The sequence below is a fragment of the Lacerta agilis genome, chromosome 5 (assembly GCF_009819535.1).
Source record: "Lacerta agilis isolate rLacAgi1 chromosome 5, rLacAgi1.pri, whole genome shotgun sequence".
Classification (NCBI taxonomy): Eukaryota; Metazoa; Chordata; class Lepidosauria; order Squamata; family Lacertidae; genus Lacerta; species Lacerta agilis.
In genome coordinates this window covers 49,678,173-49,703,386 of record NC_046316.1, presented here as the reverse complement: position 1 = coordinate 49,703,386, position 25,214 = coordinate 49,678,173, and the positions used below count along the sequence as shown (strand labels likewise).

The window sequence follows — 25,214 nt, the reverse complement described above, 5'->3', positions numbered from 1 at the left end:
CAACATTACCCACATATTTACACAGGTGCCTCGAACCCCTTGCCTCCAAACCATGCTAATTACCTTGTTGCGAACTCCTGGAAGAGCACTTTCCCAACTTGGAATAGCTAATCACCTCCATCCTCAAATTCTGGTGAGGCCAGAACAGGCCAGAGGATCCAGATGAACAGTTTATTCCCACCCTCCCAGTACGTACCTGTCAAAAATTAAGAGTGATTTAGCCCATCTTTTTAGGGTGCTTCCAGATGGTGCATAAAATCGCTAACAGACCATCTAGCTAGCATACTTCTCGTACATAGCAACAGGTTTTTTAAATAAAAAACTTATTGGATTCTCCATGGAATGGGTAAACCCAAATTAAATGTGGTGTGGGGAAATACCGGTACTAGTTATCCTTTTTATGCTGCCAACATTGTGAGGACACTGTGAAAAACTTGCATGCCTGAGCAGCATGTTTCCCTCAATAAACTCGTGACTGGAAATACCCTTAAAGAATCATATTGTGTTTAAGAGAGACATATGTAGCCTCCAAAGAATTTGCCCTTTTCTTTGCAAACATATAGAAAACAAAAGTCATTAAATTGAACTTTAACACTTTCCCTGCGAAGTCACTGAAATAGCATGAATTTGACACCCCAGCCTGCAACCTTTCACATCGGAACAGTATTTGTTATCACCTCCTTCACCCCAATTCAAGTTGTAATGTCCTCCCCTTCCAAAAAGACAAAAATGGGTCCCTGGGTGAAGGACTGCATAAAACACACCCTAAGCTTTGGGTGTTTCCTTCCTTCTGCATCATAAGCTATCGCTCATATGATAACACCTGGATATTTTCACTGTTGAACTGATATGAACTCCCTGCTAAGCTTCTGTGAGGCTGGAGTTTATAAATAATGGATTTGAAAAGATCTGTTTTGCTCTTATTACATTTATGTAATCTGAATCCAGGATTAGCATTGTCTTGTCTTTTCATATACTTTCACATTGATTTGATTCCTTCCCCCACTCCCCTAAAAAAATAGTTCTTGCTTGGCTCAAGCTATTAGAAGAACAGGATGTTCTTTCTTGCCCCGAGGGGACTAGCAGGAAATGAGAACTAGGTTTTCTGGCATGATATGAGCTGTAATACTATTGGGACAATATTAGTACTACATAAGAGGAAGATGTTTGCTTGATTATTTTTGTAATCCTGGAGTTTTAATCCCAAGAATGTGAGCCTGGTTTCATTTCTGCTGCGATGGGAAAATGATAGTTGCAATCTTTCTAGAGTGTATTGAACTCAGGGGGGTTTACTTCTAAATAGGCATGTTCAGGACCACACAATAGGAGACTTACTTTCATTTCTTTTATGGTAACCGAGTAAGAACAATTCAAATTGTCGCTTAGTTAGAAACTACTTATAACAGGTGTGGGGAACATTTGGCTTTCCAGATGTTGCTGAAACAAAACTCGCATCAACCCTGATCATTGGCAATGCTTGCTAGGGCTGATGGTAGCTGTAGTCCAGCAACTTTTTCTTGCCCAACAGAAGATGGTTGGAGGAGCCTTAGAATACAGAGAATCATACTTAAAGGCAGGGATGAGGAAACTTTAGTCCTCCAGATGTTGTACTCCCTTAGCCCCAGCCACCATAGCCAATGGTGATAAGAATTGAGGACCAAAGCTTCCTCGTCCTTGCTTTAAGAATTGCAGTATTGTCCACTTCCTTTGTGTACACATCTATTAACCTCAGTAGGTACTGGTGTTTTAGTCAATGGGCCTTCCCTATGGGGAGGGGGGATGCCAACCTGACCCAAAGATGGTTCTCCCACTGGACAAAGACAATACATGACTGGAGACAGCAGCAGGCACTGGGAAGACAGAGATGGGCAGGAAGTAAGGGGCGAAGGAGACTGGGGCTCTTCTCCTTAAACCGTTGCTCCTTCTTCCCCATAGGACAGAAAGTGGGAGGGAGGGAGATATCCCAAATCAAGAAACAGTCAGAGAGAAGATGCAAAACAGAGCAAAGCTGTATGAAGTACTAGTGGAGCCATCTTAGATAGTGGTCATTGGGCCTGGAAGTAGCCTAATCCATCTCTTCCCTAGCCCAAGGGAAGAGACGGCTGTTTAGGGAAGGATGAAAAGACTGTCCCAATTGTGAGTGAATTGGCATTCAGCCCCTTTCCCCATTTTGCTAACAGTTTCCCCCTCTTCCCTTTAATAGATGATCATCCTTATGTTTCATGAAAGCAGCAGAGGCTTCAGCTTGCAATCAGACCAGAATCGTGAACTTCGATTGCAGTGAGGGCCAGTCTTACCATTAGGCAAAGTAAGGTAAAACCACCTCAGGTAGCAGCAGAAGCTGAGGGGAAACCGCCATTCCTTGCCATTTCTCCCTAGTCATTCCCCCCCCTGTTTGAAGACAGAGCTGTGCTTGCAACATGGCTTGTCCCCCACAAATTAGCCTGCTACCTCAGGTGCATTGGAGGATTCTATCCTGTCACCAAGGTTAAAGTAGGGTTTAGCTCATAGCTGTCAACTTTTCCCTTTTCTTGTGAGGAATCCTATTCGGAATAAGGGAATTTCCCTTTAAAAAAGGGAAAAGTTGACAGCTATGGTTTAGCTGCCAGTCCAGTCGGCTTACTACATTTAAAGAATGGCAACTTGTTCAAAGAAGCTGAACAATTTAAGAATAGGAACCTGTGAAAAATGCAGTGACCAACTAAGGCAAGGCGAGAGCACAACAAAAGCCTCATCTGGAAGAGCCCTCAACAGTCTTCTCAGTCTCTGACAACAGGTGGATTTTTCATTATCGCAATCACCCTATAATTACTTAAGTGATTCTGGGAACCAAAAACAGCCTGTATTGAAGAGTTAAATATTAGAATTTTGTTTTATGGGCTAGAGTTGGACTCTACCCCATGGATTTTGCTTTGCTTTGCTTTGCTTTCCAGTTTCAGGAGTGTTCTCTACCCAGCCAGTGATAAAAAGAAGCCTGATGCTTAGCCTGCAGTAAGAGGTAACAACAGATGAAAATTAAAAGGTTAAAAAACCCTATAGAATAAGTACAGTTGCATATGGGTTAAGTCTGAAGTAAAAAAAGTCTAAATCATGAACAAAAAACGTGAGAATAAAAGTTGTCTTCACATAAAAAGTTATTTGATTGTCAAGTACAGTTCCAGGCTTCCACCTTTGCCCAGCTTGTGTTGGAGTTGTCTTGAAAATGATGCTTCTGCTTTATGGGAGGCTAAATAATATAAAAAGAGTCTGGAGGGTCTAATCCTTGTTGAAAACTAAAATTATGCATAATTTTCTCCATTACAGCTATATTCCAGAATGAGTGGTTCTGAGCAGCCAATGAGAACATTTTGGTCTGTCTTCCATCGAGTGGCAGTTACTGCATATACTGATTGACCCTGTTTACAGTCATCTGCACAGGAGGTTTTACTTTTTAATGCATAGGAAAAGACTGCTACATACAATTTTTGAATGGCTTGTATAAGGTCACTTAACCACTGCCCTTTACTCATTGCATTAGGTTTATTGATGCTGCTTTGGAGTGCCAGGACAGCAATTCTATACCTACTTACTAGGGACTCGTGTGTTTTGGATGTAGTGGGTCTCACCTCTGAGCAAACACACATAGGATTAATGTTGGTTGGCATGTATAAACACTAATCATCACCATTATTTATTTATCTTACAATCTACATCAGGGTGTCTAATGTGTGGTCTTCTAAATGTTGTTGAACTCTAACTCCTATCATTTCCAGCTAGCATTACCTAGGGTTAGGGTTGATGGGAGTTGTAGTCTTCTCCCATTGCTCTTTCAAAGGTTTCCTCTTCTCCTGTTGGTTTTTATATAAGCCCATGCATATTCCTCCAGTCCCTCACAGAATCACGAAAGAGACATCAGCAGACAAGCTGCCAGATACTGCAATCCAGCCCCAGAATGAAAATCTGCTTAGTAAGTAGCTATACTATGTTATGTTTTTGTGTGCATTGCAGGGATTTGCAAGTGCAACCCCACTTTCAGACTTACTAACTTCATTACATTATCCAAGAATCAACCCCAAACATGCATACCTCAGGTCCAGGCTCACGCTTACAAGAAGTAAATACAAATCTGGGGCGATAGAATGATTGGGAGATGAGCAAGTGACTGGGATTGTATCTGTTTTCTCTTAACTTGCTCACTTCCTAAATGCATGCTTATTCCAGAAAATCCCACCCTCCTTGTTTTGGGCTAAATCTGAAATGTTTTGCGATATGAAAAGTTAATCTTAAAGCCTTAGAAAGTAATCATATAGAGTTGTTGGGAAGCTATAAAGCCATTACGCAAGGATGAGGAAACCGGGAGAGAAGAGACCTTATCTACAACTACCGGCACTTACTTGAGTTGAGAAGCTGAATCTTGATCTAGCTAAATAGATAATGCAGCAAATTGTGAAAGCCTGGAGCTATTATCCGATAGGTTTTTTTTTTTTTAAAAGCAACCTGATATTCCTTAGGAACATACAGCCATTAGCCACAACATGTATCATTCTCGGAAAGTTATTGGGATCATTTGCACGAAGAACACATTTTACAACATTGCAATCTGGCAGGTTTCCCTATCTCTTGATGCTGAAATGGCTTTAAAAGAGAACAGAAAATTAAGGAGTAAAGTGAGGGCATAATGCTCTTGATTTTTTTGTTGAGGGGTGGAACTTGTGCCAGGAAACACTGTGGTAATTTTTATTGATATTGAACAAGTTAGAGTGATTTTTGGGGCATATATGTTCTCTAGTCTACAGCTGTGTGGAGACATATCAAGTTATTTTGTTGAAGCAAATCTATTAGCAATCTATTAAACTAATAGCACAAATAGTTGGATCATGTTGATTCCTTTTTTTATAAGAAAGAGAATGATGCAGATCTGTCTAGCTTTCTGTGTACAAATTGTTACCCAGCTTTTTAGCATGAGGCAATAGTGTGTCAGTCTTCTCTTTAGAAATGTCAGTAGTAATTGCACAAACAATGTGCCATGAATTTTACAGCACATATTAAGTACATGGGACATGCAACCAAATCCTGTGCATGTTAATTGGAAGCCACCAAAAGGATACTGCCAAAAGATAATGCATAGGAACTCCACACAACGTATGTGCTGCTTAAAAGGCCTTTGGTCCATTCCACAGCCCATTGATGTGCAGCATTTTACACCAACACAGCCACTGACTGAGGAACAAAAGACTCATCTTCAAATATGTTGGTAGCCACAAGTGCTGTTTACCAGATTTGACTCGTTCATCAAGTGTAGCCTTATCAGAAGCAGGCAGGTCTTGCCTCTGTGATGCATGCTTTAGCCACACCCAGATGAAACTACTGCAATGTGCTCTACACACTGTCATTATAGTTGGTTTGGAAACTTCAGTTTGTGCAAAGCACAGCAACTGAAATGTTTGTGTGAGCAAGATGCTCATGCTGCATCTAACCTACACAGGTTACATTGGCTGCCTGTTAGTTTCCATGTCCAGTCTAAGGTGCTGGTGTTGACCTTTGAAGCATAAATTGAACTTAATGGGATTTACTTCTAAGTAGACATATGTAGGTTTGCCATGTTAGCCACTCTGTTATGTGAAATAAATGCAGAACAAGGGGGTGCAATAGTTCTTTCGGATTAATTAACACAGATTTTAAGAGTGTTATCCTGTGCATAGTGTAATAAAGTGATTTCAGAACTACTGCTTCTAATGATCATGTGAACTGGTGCTAAGTGGGCTTAAATAGTACCAGATCACTCTCTGAGTTACTTCTGAAACTAGAACTAAGCTTTCAAAATCACTTTGATATTTAGTTTTAAGATTAGCATGCAATATTTACTGTATATATAAATAACATTTTTCTTTATGCAGATTCCTATGTATTTAGCATATTTAACAGCTTTGTGATCTACACTTCCCATTTCCTGCTGTCATTAATAGAAAAACATGTTTCACACTTCTTAATTGGAGCAGCATCCTACTCCCTCTTTATTATCAGCTACAGATATTTGAGGTTCTCTGATTAATAGACGCTAACAGAAATCTTATGGTCGAGTTCAGTGGGACTACCGGTAAGCTTGATTTTTTCCCTCCCCATTATCATTTCTTCTTCTATTCATGGTTTTCAGGAAAATATTGCAGATCACACTGGTATCCATAAGTGAATGTCTAAATTATGTGTCTTTCTTAGCCTCCTTAAAAATACTATTAAATACAACATATACTGGTAATTAAATGTAATATTTCCCAGAACTGCTTTACAGTATCTCTACTTATATATTATTAATAATATTAATAGTAATAATTTATTACTTATACCCCACCCATCTGGCTGGGTTTCCCTAGCCACTCTGGGGAAACCCAGCTACAATGCACATTTAACTAGCAGTTACAACATGTATTCACACAGAATATGAAACTGTTGCATGAAACAGATTTTAAAGTTTCTTGCTATACAACTAGGGCTGTAATCTGGTGTGCATTTAATGAAGGTAGCACATAGCTATCATGACAGGTGCATGTCTAATCTTCTTTTAAAGTAAAGTTGGTAGCCATTACTATATCCCATGACAGCAAATCTCACAGGTTAACTGTGCTGTGTGAAGAGTCCATGGAGAGGCGGCCAGCTGCGAGTGCCCCTGGATCGATCCCGGATGCGATGGCACCCAGGGCGGCCCACACCCACCTGGTGGCACCCAGAGGGCTAGGGGCAGGGGAAGTCGTGGCATTTCCTTCTCCTCAAAGAGCCTCTGGGTGCAAGCAGCTGCTGTGTTGGCAAAGCCACCGCCTCAGCCGCGTGCCGACCGGCCTCCTCTCAGCTTGCGGGGCCCTGTTGGTGCTGGGTTCTGGTGGTGGCGCAGGTGGCGACGCTTTTTTGAAGGCCTTCCAGACCCAGGAGACGAGGGAACGGGGGCCAAGGCATGAGGGCGTCTTCTGATTGTTCTTTTTCACACGGGCCTCATGCACTCTGGGCTCCAGGTGTTCTTCTTGGTTTTGGCTAGACAGGGACCACAGCCCCTCCCCAGCATCCGCAGGTCTAACATAAGAAATACTATAAGAAAAAGAAAGAGAAAAGAAGAAAACGTAGGGGGGGTGTGGCTCAGGTGCCTCAGGCTCAGGCTGCTCTGCATACTGCGGCTGCTGCCAGCCCAAGCTAGGGAAAGAGGTGCGCCCATGCACTTGTTTCCCCAGCTCAGGTTGGCAGTGGCTCCCACCGTCCTCTTTTTTTGCTCTTCAAGATACGGCAACCCTACTACCCTGGATAGGGTTGTTCTTACCCTGAAGGAGCAAGTTCACAGTTTGGGGGTTATTCTGGATTCAGCTCAGTCACTGGAGGCTCAGGTAGCCTCATTGCCTTTTACCAAATGTAATTGGTTTTTTAGATATGGCCATTTCTGGACTGGGAAAGCCTGGCTACAGTAATTCATGCATTCATTACATCAATCCTGGATTCCTGCAATGTGTTTCATGTGGGACTTCCCTTGTGCTTGATCCAGAAACTGCAGTTAGTTCAGAATGCTGCAGCATGACTGCTGACAGGAGTAAGACTTTGCTGGCATAAAACACCTGTGCTCAGAGATCTGCACTGGTTACCAATTAGTTGCAGGGCCAAGTCCAAGTTGTTACTACTAGTATATAAAGTGTATAAACTTGGGACCTGTTTACCTGTGAGAGCCTTACCCCATATATGCCCACTTGACTGTTTTGATTTGCAGAACTGGCACTGTTACATGTGCCATATAATACCTGATCCACATTGTAAGAACCCAGTCTTTTAGTACAGCATCTAGACTTCGCAACTTCCTGCCTATAGATATGAGTTAGACACCTTCACTCTACTCTTTCAGTGCCTAAGAACATTTTTGTTTAGTCAGTCTTACCCAGATATTTAGAACGTTTATGCATGTTTGTTTTTAGTTTATTGTTTTAAATGTTTTAAAGTTTTGTTAATTCTTCTTATTGATAATTTTATTGTTTTATATTTTTGTAAACTGCTTTGAGGCTTTTTTAAAGAATCAAGCAATGTATAATTTTTCTGAAATATTTTTTCTGACAGTATTCCAATTGAGATTGCATCACTGGAAAAATTGAATTGTACAGCTGGAAGGGACTATGAGGGTCATCTAGTCCAACCCCCTGCAATGCAGGAATCTTTTGCCCAATGTGGGGCTTGAACTCACAACCCTGAGATTAAGAGTCTCATGCTCTACCAAAGTTGGCAGTTTTATTTTCAACCCCTTTTCAGATGACACCTAACAGGCAATTTGTGTGTTTGTGTGTTTACAGTTGCCACACACCATCAACATTTTCAGTAAGCTACCCACTGTAACACCAATGTTCTTACCCCCCCCCCCATTAACATACATGTGAAATTAAGGTTTGTTGCTCCATGAGCATAACTTTGCACTTGCTTACATTCAATTGCATTTGCAATTTTAATGCCCATTACACAATTTGGAGAGATCTTTTTGGAGCTCCTCAGAATCCCCTTTTCTTTTAACCACGCCATGCGATTTGGGATCATTAGCTGCTAACTCCTTATGAACAAGCTAAAAATCACAGGCTCAGACACCAATCCTTGGGGGACTCCACTTCCTACAACAACCCTCCATTGGGAGTACTGTCTATTTCTACTCTCTCCACTTTAGAAACATGGAAGTTTGTCCATTGTTTTGCTCAAGATCAGATTGCATTCCCCCCCCCCCCCATTTTGAACTTTATATACAATTTTGCCAGTACAATTTTTTTAAATAAGCTTTCCTGTAGCCTAGATGGCAGGAAACAGTTGGGGAAGAATCAATAAGCTTTGAGAGAGGGAATGCTTTTTGCTTCTGCCAGCGCCTAGTGGCAATATAGAGCCTCTCTAGGAAGTAACATACTTTCCTGTCCTTTTAGCTTTAGAGCCGCTGCAGTGTGTGTGTTGTGACTCTCTCTCTCTCCCTATGCAGCATTTCACGATTTAACACTCCTACAAAAGGAAACGGCATACGTAAAAGAAAACCAGGGACACTATCTGGTAAGCAATCTTCTATTGTTTTATAACATATTTAAGTTGTGGTATGGAAAGCCGAAGAAATACTCAGCCATGCTTGGTATCTATTCTGCTGCATGCTTTTTATGTAAGGGTTGCAGACTTGGATGATGATCTGATGGTCTGACTGCAAGAGACGCCTCCCCTTTCCCTGCCCTCAGAGTGCTTTTGTACAGTAAATTAACATAAACTTTCATGCAAGAAGGGAAGTAATTAGGATTGCATTTTCTCTCTTTAATGACACAGAAATATGCAACCTCTTCCTTCCATATTGAAGATCCAACTACAGCAAATACCAGATGACATATTGCCATAATGGAGCTGGCAAAATCCTCATATCCTCAAGTACTACAAGAGTGTACTTCTGAATCTAAAAGCATATCATGGTGATGAAATAATCCCGGAGAGTAAGGAGAGCCATGGATAGCTGAAATCTGCAGTCTTGGATCTTTTTAAGCATTATTAAGGCTCTTTTTTTTTAAGCCATATTGGTTGATAGAAGAACCTTCCAATTAGCTAAAAAATATTTATTATGTGGGGGAAGGGGGGGAGAGGAAGGGAATATTGAACATATGTAGTAGGAGGTGTGGGTGTGTCTGGCTGAGTGAGGTGAGTGGGAGCTTGAGAGAGAAATGGCATGTTAAGTGTGTGCATACTAGAAGGGCTGGATATCGGAGCTAAAATATGTGTCTGTAAAAAGGGCTGTCATGGACTTAATTTTGAGGAGAGAAAATCTGTAATTCCAAGCATATTGAATTGCAATTAAAACCCACTGAAATCACTGGATTTTTCTCTTGAGTAAACCTGAGAAGGATTGGGCTTTGAACAGCAAGGAGTGAGATCTCTTTTAAGGTGGCACTCTTTCCCATGCTTACTTTAAAGTAAGCCATATTGAACAGTGGGACTTTTGAGCAAACATGCGTAGGGTCGGTTTCATGGACGAAACAGGTGTCTGCAGGCATGGGAGAAAGTCTGAAATGAAGGAAGGTAGAGTTTGAAAGGAGTGGCTAATCTATTTTAGAAACACAGGAGACTATAATATACACTGAAGCGGACTGATTCTCAAACCCCATACCAAAGTAGTCCTATTGAAGTCAGTTTGTAGCAGCTACTTAGGGATGGCAGCCTATCTGATTCTGGAATGTGAATGTAAAGGAATGCGGGAAGGAAGGCTAAAGTTACACGTTGTCTTTGCAGCAACATAATCGGGGAGATAAACTGGAATTTGTAATGCAATGTAGAGAATGGAAGAGTTGTGTGGAGAACGTGAAGGGAATATGGAGTAGCAGCAGAACTCAACTGAGATGAGAGGTGACTGCAAAAAGAAAGGGGAAAAGGAATCGAGCAAGTCCCGAGGGGCTGCAGGGACCTGTAAAAAAAAGGTTTAGAAATGATCTCGCTTATTCTCAAGTTATTTTGTTCTGCCCCGTAACTTTGCACTGAACTGCGCAGTTGGGGGGCTTATTTATCCCCAGGCGTGGTATTTGCAGACGTGCTAGCAGACACACACGCGAAGGCGCGCGCCGCAGCCTGGATAGGATAGGGAGCACAACGCGGAGGAAAACATCCAAAGCTGCTTGCGAGATCCCGCGGGGTTTTTTTTAGGTTTAACAAAATATATAGTAAAAATAAAATAAAATCAAGGCGGCTGCGTGCGCCACGTGTGGACGGTGTTCCTAATCCAGGCAATCTTCAATGTGAGCGTGCAGATCCTGGTCTTCGAAGGTAGACACGCGACAACGGCGACAAGAAAAAAAAACCCTGTCACGCGTGGAAACCGACCAACAGCCCCCGCTCCTCTCCCTCTTGGGTGCATATGGGAGGCGGGAAGCAGGTCCAATATTTCTGCGTGGATAAAGAGGGCAGGGAGTGGGGCTTCACGTTCTGGAGACGAAGGCGACCTACCCGGGCGTGCGAGAGCAGAGGCGGCGGCGGCGGCAGGGATGACGGGCGGTTGGCCGGGCCCTCGCTCGCCAACAGGCCCGCCCCTCGGGCCTGGCCACTGTGGAGCCTCCGCCCCTCAGGCGTCGCCCGCAGCCGCTGCGAGGTAACAACAAACCGCCCCCTTTGGCCGGTTCCCCTCCGGCTGCGGAGCGACGAAGTTACCCGCCCCTCCTCCTCCTCGCGCCTGCCGCATAGCAACCCTAAAGCTCCGGCCGTAGCGGCGACCCACCTGACCTCCTCCCCCTCCTCCCTCCACCCCGCTATTTCGAGGGGGGAGGATTCAAACTTGGACGAACGTTGGCGGCGCCTCTCGGCTTAGGAGAGGGCAGGCGCGGGAGAATCAATGAGGGCAAGAGAGGGGCGCTGCCAGATAGTGTGCCGCTAACAACAGCAGCGGAGGGGAGGCGCCCGCGCGACCCTTCCTGCCAGATAGTGAGGCGGCTTCGCCCCGCCCCTCCTCTTTCGTCACTCCGGCCAGGCCCGCCCCGCCTTCCTCCCCCGTAGGAGGTGGTGCTGCTGCTGCAAGCCAGCCAGAGCAGCCGAGGCGGCAAGAGGGAAACACAAAGGCGCGGGCGCTACTGAGGTAAGCTAGCTCCTCGCACCCTTCTCCTCCGAGGGGTGCAGTGGGTTGGTATCCTGAGCGCTGGGAGTCCGGGAAGGGCGGCTGGTTGTTTATTTACTTTAGTCCTCACACGTTTCTCGCTCAGGGGTGGGAGATTCAAAGTGTCCCTGTCTTGGGGGGATTTCTCTCTCCTTCCTCCCTCGCGCACACTTTCTTTTTGGAGGGAAGGTGTTCTGGGGGGTATTGGTACGTCTCCCGCCGCCAGTTCCGCCCACATCCTGAGCCATGTTTAATTCAAAGAGAGTCCAGCCTCACAACCACCCCCCACCCCCCATTCACGATCCGAGATATCACTCGGTTTATTGTTTTGGGGCACTGTGTAGGGGGTGGGGCGTCACCAATGAACCTTCCGTGGAAGGGGGGCCTTTTGCTCATCCTAACTCTGGAGTTACTTATACTGCACCTAGATCTGAGCACTAGGTGTGTAACACCGCCTAACAAAGTGAATTTGTGAATACTCGCGTTCACCTTGTTTTTGGCTGCGGGGAGGGGGGAGTTGAGTGTCATCTAGATCTGAGAGCTCATTCAAACCGGAGGAGGGGTTGAAACTTCAAAAGTTTTTTTTTTAAGCCATTTAGATTTGGGGGCCATGCTGACACTTTGTTTCACTGGTCTGAACAACAATGAATTGGCTAATGAGGCTTGGGCTCACCTTTATGCATCCTTTGTGAGTTGTAGCCAAATGGTTTGCTGCATCCAGGATGGCTGCCATGCTTACTTGCGGCTTGTGCAAACTAGTCAGTTTCGTAAGTGTTCTGTCCTCCAGCTAATTGTCATTGCATCCTTCACTTTATGTGTGGTCCAGTTCCACTGATACTCTGCCAGTTGATCATCTGTGTTTTCTGTGGCTCCCCACTGAGATGTGTTTTCCACCATCTCCCAAATACTGTCTTGGGTATCTTACATTGACACATACCGGTACTAGGTGTTCATACTGCTGTTGCTTGTAAACATGGAGCAGATTGCTTGTGCTGTTTGTCTTTTAGAAGTGTACACTGTTGTGTTCTGAGTTATATTTTTGGAGAGCACCCTTTCATGGATATTGGCAGTGCAGATAAGATATGGTATTCCTCAACTGTCTGTGCCTATATCTGCCACAAATTATTCTATTTACTTTTTTCTGTATTTGGTGGCTTGTTTGGATGAAATTTCATAAGAGGGCTTGTAAGTAGAGAGAAGAATAGCTTTCTATGACCATCCAGAATTATCTGGCTTTCCTTTTATTGGTTCTGTAGCTCTGTTCCAAATACTTCATAGTTAGCCAAATTGGTAACCTCCAGGTATGCCAACCTTGGTGACATGGGCTTCATTGTTATTATGATTTGATGAGTGAAGTGATATTAGATAAAAGTGATTGAAACTTTTTGATTTCTTTTCTTTGAGATCCTTTATTAATAAAAATCCAAAACTTAAGTCTATAGGCCTGCACAGCCTGTAACTCACAAGTCAAACAGTTTATTAGCCTTGCATTGTGATCTGCCAAATACTTGAAAAACCAACAATTTTTAAAATAATGCTAGGCATATAGCAAAAAAAAGAAGGTTATAAAATTTTATGGGGTTGTCATACATAGGAGATCAGCATTTGGCTTGGTAGGTCATTCATTGCAGGTGCTTGCTCTACACTACAGTAATTGAGCTGCTTTTGATAAGGCATATGGTAAGAACTATTATAGGGTTGCCATATGTCCTCTTTTTCATGGTAGAGTCCTCATACCGATCCGTAGTTAAAAATAGAAGTCGGCAAGTGTGTCCTCTTTTTTGCTCTTCAAAATATGCCAACCCTAATACTGTATTTTCTTGTGTGTGTGCATACTCCTGGGAATTTTCTGCTCGAGTGCATGAATATGGGCATGCACTATGGCTATTGTGTTTTAGGAAGCTGCATGTTAATTTAGGATGCATCATTATAAGTCATTGTTGACTTATAAATATTACCACAGTGAAAGTAATTTGTATGCAGAAATATACGGATATTTTATCCATGATGCTTAAACCTGTGGAGGAGATCGTTTTGCATAGAAGGGTAGAACATTAAAGTGCTTCACTGATAAATTTCTGCTTTTCATTTCCCCTTTCTAGTTTCATGACAGGTTGAAGTGCAGTTATCTGTATCGAAGTTCCACAAAGCTAAAAGGAACACACATTCCATTCTCCTTGCAATTATTCAGTGCCTTCTTTGCTTGGTGGTCTGCCTCTTGTTGGCAAAGTTGGTGGATCTGTTTCTGCTCTCTTTACTATGCCTCAAAGTACAGTGGTACCTTGGTTTAATGGGACGTGGATGGCGCTGTGGGTTAAACCACAGAGCCTAGGGCTTGCCGATCAGAAGGTCAGCGGTTCGAATTCCCACGATGGATGAGCTCCCGTTGCTTGGTCCCTGCTCCTGCCAACCTAGCAGTTCAAAATCACATCAAAGTGCAAGTAGATAAATAGGTACCGCTCTGGCAGGAAGGTAAACGGTGTTTCCGTGTGCTGCTCTGGTTCACCAGAAGCGGCTTTGTCATGCTGGCCACATGACCCGGAAGCTGTGTGCCGGCTCCCTCGGCCAGTAAAGCGAGATGAGTGCCGCAACCCTAGAGTTGTCCGCGACTCGACCTAATTGTCAGGGGTCCCTTTACCTTTACCTTGGTTTAAGAACAGTTTAGTTTATGAACAACTTGGATTAAGAATGCTGCAAACCTGGAAGTAGGTGTTTTGGTTTGTGAACTTTGCCTTGGAAGCAGAACATGTTCCACTTCCTGTTGAGTGTGTTCCATTTGTAAATTGAGTCTCCCGCTGCTAATCACAGGCTTCCTGTTCCGTCTGTCAGCTGTTGAGTCCTGAGCACCCACACAACACAGAGGTGATATTTGGAGCTTTTGTTTTTGCTATTTTTTGCATATATTTTTTTAGTGTGACTTGTTCTTCGTTTTATAGGACTGATTGTGACTGTGGCTTGTGATTTCGTTTTTGTGACTGTGGCTTGTTACTTCGTTTTTGTGACTTGTTTTTGTGTCTGTGTGGAACCCAGTTCAGCTACTGGTTGATTGTGTGACTGCAGAAATGAATAAAAGCCCCCCATCCAAACAATGACTATCAGTGCATGTAAGATTTTTTTTTTTTATCATCTACAATACTGTCTTATTTATTTTATAGTACAGTACATTGATTATTGCCTTCACTTTATGGCTCAATGATCTCGTTAGATAGTAAAATTCATTTTTAATTGCTGTTTTAAGGGTTGTTTTTCATCGTCTGGAACGGATTAATCCATTTTCCATTACTTTCTATGGGAAAGCACGCATTGGTTTAAGAATGCTTTGGTTTAAGAATGGACTTCCAGAACGGATTAAGTTCGTAAACCGAGGTACCATTGTACTGAGAGTCGGAGAAAGTACAGGGCAACATTATTTTGTTGCTTTCCAATTTATGCTGCTGCAAATCTGTTGCATCCAGGATTCAAAGGCAGAAATGTAAGTGATGATGCTTTTGTATTTGACTGGATTACAAAACAAGCAGTGCACTTAGGGCTTGATGTTAAAAAGGTACTTTCAAATGTTGCAGGGTACAGAACAGAATACATTGTGGGATTCTCACAAGCATATGCCTCATGCAACAGAGTGGCAAGGCCTTTGCACAACACAACCTCCAGCTTTTGTTGTTTGTTACCTACTTCAGATTCCTTTGCCTTCTGCATCATGTTTAAGAAGTTGGTCTATATTTGGAAATTCTCACACCAGTAAGAGCAACTGACATGTGAAAGTTTAGAAGCTTGTTTCAATCGGGACAAACTTCAATTTTTTGAAGTCTGTGATAAATATAGTGTCAAATATGAAGCAACAAAATCTGAATTTTTCTCATCTCTTTTTATAAAAATGAGTGTTTTATGTCTGCTTGACACTGCAGAGAAAACATAATAATTTTCAGAATAAAGAACAATTCATTTTACTATACTGTAATGTTTTTGCTTTCTGTTGTTATTATTTGTTGCCTGGTCATAAAGTGGCACAACTAAGGAGATGCTAGGTTCCTTACAATTCAGTAGTTTTTAGCTCCATGTTTAACAAAAACTTTAAAGAATATATTCAATTTGTAATTATTGTCTGAAAAAACTGCACTTTTTATAAACTAGGCATGATGTTTCTATGGTAGACAGAGTTATACATAATGCATTAAGATTCCTAAAGTAATGAAATGAATTTTGATACCGGTTCTTTCCTGAGAAAAAAGGCAAGGGGAAAATATTTACAATGGACCCCCCCCCGGATTAAATTCATTCCGGGGGTCCGTCCGCAACCCAAAATGTCCAAAGACAGAGGCACTGCTTCTGTGCATGCACATGGCATGATTGAGCACTTCTGTGCATGCATGCATGGTGAAACCTGGAAGTATACACTTCTGGGTTTGCTGCATTTGTAACCCGAAAGTTACGTATCCAGAGCAGTATGTAACTAGAGTGTCCACTGTATTCAGTAATTTGGTATGCTATAAACTAATTTATGGTTTTTGAAATAATGTTATACTTTTTGTGTCCCGTAGTAAATATTGAGGAAAGTTGGGACAATTGAAAGAAATTGGTATTATAGAGCAACACAGTAAATTACAGGGAAACAACTGTCCCATTTCTTTCACTCATAGCAGTGTTATATTCCTCTCTCTCTTCTTTGATTGCTGGATATGCTATATATTCCTTTCCTACATGGTTAGTTCCTAAGTCCTTGAAAGAACAATATCCAGAAATGCTGTGTGTGTATTGGGGTACAGATGAGGTGGTGTAAGGGTTCTGAAGGAAGGATTAATTTGGATTTCCCTATATGCCCCTTTTGGATCCTGGCCAGTGTTAACACATCTTCAAGTTCTCTGCCACAATGAAAAGGAGAAACCTGCTCTTCAAAAGAATGTGTTATAGTTCTAAGCCTCCAGTACTCTGTACTTCTTTATGTTATTTGCATTGCAATCACAGCCATGCAGATGTTCAGACACCATGCCAGTGGCTGTTGGCCAAGATATGGCATTCATCCTTACTCTGCAGGTGTCCATGAGCCACTGATTGATGGAAGCTGGGCTTGAATGGCAAAGGATGAATCACTCTGTTATTGTTCTGTTTTCCTGCCAGGTTTCTTGGTACTATTTGGTACTTTGCTGTAAGCTAAGAGAAAATAAATGGATAGTTAAGCAGCAGTGCAATCTTCAAAGTGAGGTTGAGTAATGCCAATTGTTGGATTTATGAAGGTGAATTAAAATACATTACATCGGGTGTTAGAACAGTGGAGAGCAGACTTTAGACTTGTGAAATCTGTCTTGTGTTTTACTAGAACTATGAGATCCACCAACTGGAGCAAAGTACCAAAATATATTGTTTTTTTCTTAATATATATATTAATAATATAATATATATAAATAAAAATGCTGGGGTTTTTCCCCAGAATCAGAACCAAGCTGAGCTCACCACCCTTCTACACAATTATCAATTCCTGGTTACCTCAAGCTTTCTTCATTTCAGCGGTCTTTCCTTTTTTTGGGGGGGTGTCATTTTATTATTGGTTATGTTAACGTTATTGAGAGGCAGAAATCCTTGCAAATCACTCAGATTAGGATCTGCTGGTAGATTTCTGTCTATTGCACACCACTGATTTAGATATTCTGGTCTTGTTTGAAAGTTTGCAGTACTGTATAATGTACTGAGCTATCTTTCAGTCCTATAGTTTGGGTTTTTTAGGACACATTTCAGAATAATAATATAAAATATGTCTCAAAATATTCAGCTTTTTGAAATATGATTTATACAGCTATTGCTACATAAAAGGTCTCCAAGTGCCATAATTCATTTCTAAGTGTTCAGGATTCTTCGAAATCAAAACATTACTTAGAAGTTGGTTACCGATAGCTTGCAATCTAATGGAAATTTAGAGACTGAAATACAGTGGAATCTCTGGTTACGCCCGCGATCCATTCCGGGTCGCCGTGCGTAACTTGAATGCACGTTAAAAAAACCGGAAGTCGTGCGATTTGAGCGCTTCTGCGCATCCGGCGGTCGCATGCGCTCCGGAAAACACTTCCGGGGGGGCAGGAGTGCGTATCCCGAACGTACGCAACATGGAGCATACGCAACATGAGGTATGACTGTAATATCTCCCATCCATTTGTTTTTATTTTTTAAGATACATGGAAAATGTTTGACTACCTTGTATAGCAGTTTCTTTTTAAAGCTATAAATACTCCTCACAGCACAACTGGTGCTCTTTGACACAGTAAACCTAAAGCAAGGATCATAGTTGGCGACTCTTCCGAATGTTTCAGGATTAAAAGATGCTCCCAGTGAGTGTCTTTTCTTTCTAGTAACCTTTGGCTTCTGTAGAAAGCTGTTACCAGCTATAGTTAGAGATGATCCTACTATTGTAGGTATACAAACTAGAAGCAGCACTTCTGGGCAGCTTCCAACAGAATGTTAAAATAAAATAGTCTATTAAACATTAAAAGCTTCCCTAAACAGGGCTGCTTTCAGATGTCTTCTAAAAGTCTTGTAGTTGTTTTTCTCTTTGACATCTGGTGGGAGGGCGTTCCACAGGGTGGGTGCCACTACCGAGAAGGCCCTCTGCCTGGTTCCCTGTAACTTGGCTTCTCGCAGCGAGGGAACCGCCAGAAGGCCCTCGGCACTGGACCTCAGTGTCTGGGCAGAACGATGGGGGTGGAGACGCTCCTTCAGGCATATGAAAAGTTTGATTAATTTGGTTAGGAATTTTTCCACATTTAAAATCCAGATAAACAAATACTAAGCAGCAAAAATACATCACTGGTAGTAAAGTCTCCAAAAGTTCACCTGTAGTTTGGTTTTTTTTAATTATGCAGCAATGTAATCTTTCAAATAATCTTATTTTAATCTTCAAACAATATTCTGTGCTTTCACATCTACCGTGCTAATGACTCAAACAGCAAGAACACAACCATTATTCATAAATAATAAGTGGGACATATTTTGTATTGTTGACTTGCACTTCTGTAGATCCCCAAGAGAGGCACTTTTGAATACATACCTGACTAGTAAAGTTTCATCACATCTATTTGCTTAACCGTTATGACTGTGCCTGGATTTAATATATTAAGTGATATTTTAGTTCTATGCGAACAAACCCTGGTGTGACTGCAAGGAGAAGATTGGAAGCATCCTATTTCAACTTGGATTCAAGTTGCCATTCAAAACTTCCATGCTGATTCAAGTACTATGTCTTTTATAAAGTCATCCAAAAATCTCTGGATCATCTGATAATGGCCAGTGTTGTGTCTACAAAGATAGCCATGCAGAACTTTGATCTCAATGTTTCAAAATGGTCTATAATTTTAAGACAGTGATCTATTAGTTACCTCACATGATGTAACATTTCTAGTATCTTGGGTTATTTTCAAGCATCACAAGATTACTTATTTTCAGACTACTTCTACCTCATACTCTGTGGCACTTTGTATACTGTGTTAATTTCAGAAGAACAGTGAAGTGTGTGAGCTTCTTGAAGTTGCCTAGGGTGACTTTATCACCCACTCTCACCACAATCTAATAAGGGAGGATCAAGTAGCCATTCAGTATTACTCCAAGGTGAAGTTAGGAACCTGGGATCACTCTGCAATAGGGCTGGACAATATATTATCATCCAAAACTGGTTTGAAGTACACATGATATCGGAATTTGACTTGGCAATATATTGCAAATCATGATGTGTGTTAGAGCGGGGCAATAAATAACCCCAAACAGGTTTCAAGTCCATATGATACTGGTTTCCTAATTTTTTACGTCACAATAGATTGTGAATCATGATCTGTGCATGTGCTATGCAAAAATCACAATGTGGGGAAAACCATGAAGATGGCCAATGCCTCTACATAGCTCCATCCTTTTTCCAGACATTGTGATATAGCTGGATATCTCCCTGCCCTACTCTGCAACAATTCTGCATTTATCTGTCTAATACAGGCCTAGTTTGTGATGATTTCACATTTCTCGCTATGCTTCAAGAGTGCTTAATAGTTCTACAGCTACTTCCTTGCTTGTCATACAATATTCTGATTAAATTAATATGTAGCCTACTTTTAATTTTGACAGCATTCTTGTGTGAATTAGATTATAATCCCTGTGATATGAATTGAGGATTTTGACTACTATCTTTAGTCTATTTCCAGTGAATTGAGCCATCTGCTGCTTATGGTTCTTTAACTGTCTTTGAAAAAGTTATCTTTTGAAGGTTATATGGTTGTTTAACTCCATTCTGTTTGATGGAAGGATGTTCCACAAGAGAAGGCCCTCTGCCCTTAATAATTTTTATCATTAACAGTTTGTCATTGTTTAAGCCCTTTTTTCACATCTCTGTATTTCCCCACCTTTTAAAGTAATAGAATGGAAATCAATAGCCTCTCTACCAATGTTTGCCTCAGTTTATTAGTATTCATCACAGTGTGTTTGGGAAGTACCTGAAATACTGAGCCAGTAGCATAGTTGAACTATCTCAAACTTTATTTTCCCTTCTCTCCACATCTAACTCTGTTTGTAGATCCCATGTTCTGCATGGTTTCTGCATGCAGAGGTGATTTCCTAGCCACAGAGTTGTTGTTTTTTTTAAAAAAAGAAAATAATCTTTGTTGGCAACACATAGCAAACAAGCAGCCCAACAAGGGTCTTAGTAAATGCTTCTGCAGTTGAAACTTTGGCTTGACTTAAAACTTGCATAGTATTATGTGCAATGTCTTATTTTAATAAAATATATTTTAATCCTAGAGAAAATATTTTTCTCTTCCCTCTATCTGCTTCTGGTGTGGGGGAGGGACACATGGAATATTCTGTTTTCCATGTGATGGAAGCGACTTAAATTAGAATCCTTATGGATTTCTAATGGTGAAAGATTGATCTCACTCTTTTTCTTTGTGCGGCTTGGCATTGAAAATAGGTATGACTCATGTATGGCATATAACAGATTGAAAGGATGATCATAAAATTCTTTTCAGAACCATTTGCATAGGTTCTTAGAAAAAAATAGAATTATGTTGTTCCAGTTGAGTACAGGCGTAGTGCCCGTTTGTGAGCTCAATGAAACCCTGTGTTTTCCCCCTGGCAATAGGACCTCAGAGGCAGAGATGAGGAATGTTGCAGGTGATGGGAGGTCCATGTGCCCTCTCATAGTCCTTCATCCTGCCATTGTGCTAAGGCATAGAGTGGTTCCCAATTAGCTAATTACTGAGGACCCCCTATTTTTCAAAAGCTAAGCCGTGGACCCCTTACTTTTGGAAATTTTGATGACTCCATGGTAGTTACCTCTGCAAAGCAATTTTTTGAACAGAGTGTGGGGTAGCCCTTAATAAGCAAAGGACTTTAGGTACGTATACTTAAAAAAAACACAGAAAACAGACTAGGGCTGAGCGATATCTGGTTTTCAACATTATGATATATCAGTGGCTATACATTGTGATATTCTGATATATCACAATGTCTGAAATTGGAGATCAGATGTGGTGGTGAGGGAAGTAACAGTAGCAGAGGTTGGGTGGGTAGGGGGAAGAGAGGAAGCCAAGTCACCTCCACTGCATGGTTTGAGTGGGAGGGGATGGGGTTGGGGGGTGCATCAAGCTGCTGTCAGCAGGGCACACAGCGGTAGCAGCCAGTGAAGATGGACATCCACTGTGGCTGCTGCTGCTTTCCTGCCGACTTACGTGAGGAGCAAAATATTGCTGTGTATTGCTGGGTCAAAATTGTTATTGCAGACGGATTTCAAAACCAATTTTGGCCAATATATTGAAAAATTGCACAGCACTAAAACAGAGCATAAAATTTGTGATATTAGCATGCAGAAATGACAAAAAAATAGTTGGGATGGAGGCAAGGGATGGGGCCACAGACCCCCTGGGTGCGTTCTGCGGACCCCCAGGGGTCCCTGGACCCCTAATTGGGAACCACTGATCTAAATCTCGTACCGCAAAATGTGTCCACAATATATAATTAATTATTTCTGTAGTTGTTTCAATAATACAAAGTATATTGTATGGTATCTATCAGGTTGTCATAATACAGTATGATGAAAACTTATCAACTCACTGGGCCCTTATCCAGGGAGCCTTTTTTACTTGAGTATTGATCTGTTTACACATATAGCCTGCCTTCTGTCATGAAATACCAGGCAGCATACATGTTTTACTAGGTACCGCTAACTTTCCTTTGGCACTGACTAGACCCAGACTCACTTAGCACCGCCAAGTTGGTCACCTCATGTGGCTTCATTCCATACCATGATGTGTGTGTGAGTGCTTGTACTTGCATATGTGAGCTTGCAGCAGCAGTAGCATTTGTCAAAGAAAACTGTCTTTGAACTTTGGGAGTTGAAATAGCTGAGCCTGTATCAGGCCTATAGGCCCAGGGCAAGTGTAACCCAGCTTCTGCCTCCCTGGTACAGACCTGGCTTGAATGGAGGGGAAAGATTGTGGGAGGCACCTGCTGCTTAAAACACTTTTTTTTTTGTGCAGACATCTTTACACATGCTTTTGGTTTGAGCTCAAAACCTTCAGGGATGTAGTTGAGCAAAGTTAGATGCCTCTAACTCAGGCATGACACACTTCCTTTTTAGTGTAATTTATGGCAACTGGTATGTTTTTTCTCCATACCTATTTGATTAAGTCAAAGCAGATTTGACAATTATCTTTATCCTCAAAACATGAATAGAAGGATAGTGAAGAGAGAATAACCAACCTGGTTTGCATACCATTTCTCCTTTTTCAGGGGTTTGCAACATATCTATTGAATTTCCTGAATCAAACTTCAGCAAGACATTTACCTTCAGTTTTACCTTTGGTCTTAGCCTAAGGCTGTGCATTAATATTAATATTTAAACCATTAATTAAAACATTTAACATAGCATTCGAACAAAGGATAGCTGAATTGTGTAATGTCTGGTTTAGTTCATAAAGGTGAAATAATAGCCTGAAGCTTTACTTTTGAGAGAGGCCTCCGCCCAGTATTCCAACATAAAACAACCTTACTTCATCAGGTAATCTCATCTTCCACCTTTGTAATATAAATTGTATGCTGCTTCCATTGCCTAGGGTTAAATAAAATACTCTCTTGAGTTCCTTCTACTTGAACAAAGGTTTTGTTAGAGTGCTTAGAAAAACAATAAAGCTCTCTTTTATGCAAGGTGACCTTTGATATATTTTGGCTTCAGGTTTCACAAGGACCTGTTGTAAAAGATTTTGGTTACAACCCTCACCTGACTATAATATGTTGGTGGTTAATTGTCAAAACATGTTTGAAGTTGAAAAGCAAAGCATGGTTGCCTCATCGAGTAAAGTGGAGATGACTGAATCTTTTACCTTGTGATACTTGCACAATTCTTAATAATCTATTGATTGGTAGAGCAAAAGCTGCCTGATATTTACATTTTACTAAATACAGAGTTGTCAAGGGTAACTCCTTTTACTGTACAATAAAAATAAATCCAAGAGTGCTTAACTTATTGATTAACTTGGAGGAATGTGTACCCTGCATATATTTCTAAATTGAGAAGGACTGTCAAGGACAGGGGTGAGCAATGTGGCCAAGGACCACATTAGAGCCAGAGGGTAGGCTGATTTGCATACACATTTGGCATACCATAGTGAGCATTCATTTGCCAAGTACCTTGAATCTTATGTACCTTGGAGACCTTTATAGATCTAGTATTGCTAACCCACATTTTAAGACTCCTATAGTAGCTTGTTCAAATCAAGGACCATCTACAAATCATGAGGTTTGATATATAGGAGTAGAATTCTCTGTTACTGGAGTGGGGAACTTTTGACCATCCAGATGTGGTTTGATTGAGGCTCCATGAGCCCTGATCATGGAGTTCTGTTGCTGGGTTGATGGATTCTAACAACATCTGGAGGACCACAGGTTTCCCAACCATGCTATACATTCAGTCGAGTAAACATAGGACTGCACCATTAATAAATGAAAAGTTTCTCTCTTTTTTTACTTGCAATTAATTAATCCTTTTCAGATTATGTGGTCTCTTGGTTTCATATATCTTTCTATAAAATCAGAAAGCAACACACACCCTTGTGTTTTTAGCAGGAACCTTTAGGCCTTCCAAAACCTGGAGGGTGGATTATTGTATGTCAAAGGTGACTTATTTTCTCCAGTGTGCTTCTAAATGTCATTACTCTGCCCTCAACAAAGCTTAATATAAGGCATATATTGTTCATTAACCTGCTTCATTAAGGACAAAGATTAATGAACATATGATAAGCAGTGCTTTAATTTAGTTTGCATTTCAGTAGTGTTGAATGACAAATGGAGATGTGGGGGGGGGCTTGGATTAGTAAAATTTCTTAGACTAATAGTGTTTACAGATATTTGCAAAGCTGACTAGTCTGATCAGTTTCAAATTGAACTTTTAATATTACAGCATTGAATACTGTATTAAGAGAAACAATTGTATTTTTTTCAGAGAGATGCCTGTTTTGTGCCCTACGTGGTCTGTTGTCAGGAGCTGGAGTCACACATAGGTCAGCAATAAAAACAATAGAGCACTCAATGTCAGTGAAGTTAAAGCTCTATGCAAAGAAACAAAACAGCTTTTAGTCCTACTGGTCATAGTAACACTTCCCAGTAGGTCTTGCCCCAATTAAGTAGTTGCGAGAACTGAAGGTCTCTGCTTTCCTCTAAGGTGGTTCCCTCGGTTCCTTCCCCAGCTGCCTAAGGCTCCATTGCCTTGCCTCTTGTTGCTCCACCCTCTTCATTTCTCTGTGTATTCTGGGAGACCAGGGGGGAAGGGAGCTGGTTGCAGCAGCAGCAGGAGGAGACTCCCTGGTCTCTTCAGCAGGCAGCCTCATCTCTGTCTCCTGGCCTTCCTCCTCTCCAGTCTCTGAATCAGAACTGCTCTCTGCCCCATCTTCTTCTTGCTCACTAAACCCTGTTGTCTTTTCATCTTCTGACAGCTTCTCTTCCCAATCTGTTCCGTGTGCATGCACACTTCTTCATATACCCACTGCTGGTTACATAAACTTTAACAGCATCATGATAAATGCAAGTGGCTAATCTCAGCTCCTTCAAAGTCCCCACCATGTACAAAGAGAATTGAAGATGGGGGTTGAACTATCAACTTACAATCATCTTTGCTCAAGGGACCACAGTTGTGCTCACTCCTGGTGAATGCATCTGTCATCCTTGTGACTTTCCTCAGGATCTATCAGATCTCATGCTGAGGCTCATCAGAAATCAAAGAGATATCCTTCACCACCACCTGCCTTTTTTGGGCTCTGGAAATTAGAGGAATGACTCCATCTTTTGCTAAGCTGTCTATAGGCTTCCAAGCAGTAAGATATCTCCCTTCATGGCTCACAATGTTTGCAGTGAAGCTGGAGTGACCCCAGAACTCAGTGTGATGTTACAAGTAAGACTTGTTCCTTCCCCCTTAGAGAAAGGCCAGAGTTGGTGGCTGGCACAAATTTTGGCAGTCTATGAAGTCTACCCTAGGTCGTCTTTCCAGAATTCTCTGTACATTCCAAAGGGCTCAGGTGTGGGGTTTGTGATCACTACACATTAAATATTGTTTGGACGCTGGGTAGTATAGTAAAATTCAGTATGAAAATCACACAGATGCTAATCACACAGATGCTAT

At 41.6% G+C, this 25,214-nt stretch overlaps 1 protein-coding gene and 1 long non-coding RNA gene across 6 annotated transcripts in view; both read left to right on the top strand.

Moving 5' to 3' along the window:
* The first annotated feature begins 8,720 nt into the window (after nucleotides 1-8,720).
* Nucleotides 8,721-9,519, top strand: LOC117047017. Its single transcript, XR_004426648.1, has 2 exons — nucleotides 8,721-9,021; nucleotides 9,283-9,519. It is a non-coding gene; the product is annotated as an uncharacterized LOC117047017 (long non-coding RNA).
* Nucleotides 9,520-11,064: 1,545 nt separating this feature from the next.
* ADD3 (adducin 3) overlaps nucleotides 11,065-25,214 on the top strand; it is a 95,582-nt gene continuing 81,432 nt past the window's right edge. For 2 of the 5 annotated variants that reach the window (XM_033149716.1, XM_033149717.1), the window contains exon 1: nucleotides 11,482-11,563. The gene's annotated coding sequence lies outside the window, so the exon portion shown is untranslated. Of the gene's footprint in view, nucleotides 11,084-11,480; nucleotides 11,564-25,214 lie in introns of those variants that run through there. The other 3 variants (XM_033149714.1, XM_033149713.1, XM_033149715.1) reach the window with 3 other exon arrangements.